The sequence below is a fragment of the Neofelis nebulosa genome, chromosome X, assembly GCF_028018385.1.
Source record: "Neofelis nebulosa isolate mNeoNeb1 chromosome X, mNeoNeb1.pri, whole genome shotgun sequence".
NCBI classification, from domain to species: domain Eukaryota; kingdom Metazoa; phylum Chordata; class Mammalia; order Carnivora; family Felidae; genus Neofelis; species Neofelis nebulosa.
The window spans coordinates 74,482,054-74,484,592 of record NC_080800.1 but is presented as its reverse complement, the minus strand read 5'-3'; the positions used below and the strand labels follow the sequence as shown (position 1 = coordinate 74,484,592).

Below are 2,539 nucleotides of genomic sequence, written 5' to 3'. Positions count from 1 at the left end.
GAGGTTAAACAGCCATGGTCAGGGTTGTTGTACTGGTGAATTGATAGGCTAATTTGATCCCTGGCACTTGTGGTGGTATGAAGGTGCTGACTAATGGCTTATGTGCTACTGCTGTGTGGATAGCATAATGTATATTCTGAGATGGATGATGTTTGTCCCTGAACACAGGCTTGCAAAGATGTGCACTCAATAGTAAGACTGAGGAAGAATCGACATGAAGTTATTTGATGGTGTTGTATTTCAATAGTTGATTATAGGATTATCTTCATCTCTCACAGCTGAGATTCTCTCCATGTAGTTCTTGGTGAGGAAAGCATGGCACTCATCCTTACTGTGTGCAATAGCCACATACAGTGGTTTGGTGATCACAATTTTCCCATTCATTTCCATGACAGCTTTATTAGCTTCCTCAGGAGTTGTATACCAAACAAAACCAAAGCCTTTGCTGTGGCCTGCCTCCATCATGACCCTGGCACTAAAGATTGTCCCAAAGAGAGAGAATTCTCTTCTCAGTTGTTTGTCATCAATTTCCTCTTCAAGATTTTTCACATAGAGGTTAGCCCCCTTGCCCTTGGTGAGTTTACCTGCTTTATTTGTTCAAATTTGTGTTTTAGTTCATATTGTCTCTCCAGTTTGTTCTGGGCTCTACCAACATAAATTTGATTTCCATTAAGGACTTTTCCATTCATTTCTTCAAAGGCTTTCTTTGCATCTTCCCAAGTCTCAAAACTCACAAATCCAAACCCTTTGGATTTTCCACTTTCAAAAGTCATAACTCTCACACTTAATACAGAACCAAACTCACCAAAAATTTCTTTAAGGCATTCATCATCTACATCATCTCCAAAATTTCTGATGTAAACACTGGTAAATATATTTGCTTTATCTCTGAGCTCTGCCTCCCTTTTTTTGTGGAGTTTAAACTGCCCAAAAAAATTCGCCTACCTTTCAACAGAATACCATTCATCTTTGCAATAGCCCTTTCAGTGGCATCTGATTTCTCAAAATGCACAAATCCAAAACCCCTTGATCCACTTTCATCACTTACTACTTTACAAGAAAGAATGTTTCCAAAGACAGAACATGTATTATAAAGGGACTTATTAACAATAGATGGCAAGATTTTTAATGAATATATTGCCCACTCCTCTCTTACAAAGTGATAGGTCATGCTGGGACCACATAATAGGCAGTAGTTTGCCATTCATAATATCAAAGTTCATAGTGTTCAGAGCCCACTCAGTATCTACCTGCACCAAGAAGTTTACATACACTTAGCCCAGGGAGTGGCGTGTTACCTCATCGTGGCACAACCGAATGGAAAGGATAGGCCCAGCTCTGAGGAATTTCCCATACAACATTGCCTCATTCACTTCATGGTGCAAGTCTCTGACATAGAGTGTGGACATTTCGAAGTGGGTAACTGAAGCATTCATCTTGAGTTAGATCTTGAGTGAGATCTCCATCAGGCACCAACACCGGAACTCTTTCAGTGGGAGATAGTCAATCAAAGGAGGAATTGAGGCCAGGAATGCTCTGTTTGGCTTCAGCCACAGTTGAAGCTGGAGCTCAGCCATGGGAAACTGAGACTATGGGCCTCGGTTCTGGTGAGTCATGAACATTGCCTATAGATACATATAGCGTGCCTGATTGTGATGCAGTTTGTGCTAGTTCAGCATCACGTGCATAGGTGTCATAAGCCAAGGGGATGAAGGCAGGCAGGAAGCCTTTCATGTCATGTTTTGTCTGATGGCTAAACCCAGAATTTACTTTGCTCAGCCTCCTTAGGCGCCCAAAGGTAGTAGCCACAACTGTTCCACGGGCTACTTGGATGCAAGAAATGCATCTCCAGGCAGTAAAAAGCAGGTGCTTCAGTGGTCTTTGTCTAACTTGCCTTACTTTTTCTTATCACTAACATTCCACCTCCACTCCTCTCTTCCCCAGCTCCTCTCCACTTCTCACCATCTGTCCTCTGCTCCATCCTTCTCGATCCTTCCCAACCCTTCATTCTTATGTGTGTGTGTGTGTGTGTGTGTGTGTGTGCTTTCTCTTTTAAGGGTTTTCTGGGGCATGCCAAAGGGGAACGGTCCATGTGTTTAAAAAAATCTCCACGTGGACTCACTGCTGTAACAGCTTGGTGGTGTTTAGATTTTAAGGTTTGTTTGCAAACTATTTAAAAAACTTAATGGAAGTCTATGGCGGAGGGGAAGAAAAAAAAAGAGGTTAGAGAGGGAGAGAGCCAAAGCGTAAGAGACTCTTAAAAACTGAGAACAAACTGAGGGTTGATGGGGGGTGGGAGGGAGGGGAGGGTGGGTGATGTGTATTGAGGAGGGTACCTTCTGGGATGAGCACTAGTTGTTGTATGGAAATCAATTTGACAATAAATTTCATATTAAAAAATAAATAAATAGCCCACTGGGGAAGCCTCAAAAAAATAAAGTAAAACACTTTTTCTGTAATCAAATGAAATACAGAGTTCACTATTTTCTGTAGTAGCTTCAAAATTCTTTAGGCTTGTTATTGCTTATATTTGGTATTA

At 41.4% G+C, this 2,539-nt stretch overlaps 1 pseudogene; it reads right to left on the bottom strand.

Annotated features, from left to right (window-relative positions):
* Nucleotides 1–240: 240 nt before the first annotated feature.
* On the bottom strand, nt 241–1,727 carry LOC131502098 (polyadenylate-binding protein 1-like; annotated as a pseudogene).
* Nucleotides 1,728–2,539: the final 812 nt, after the last annotated feature.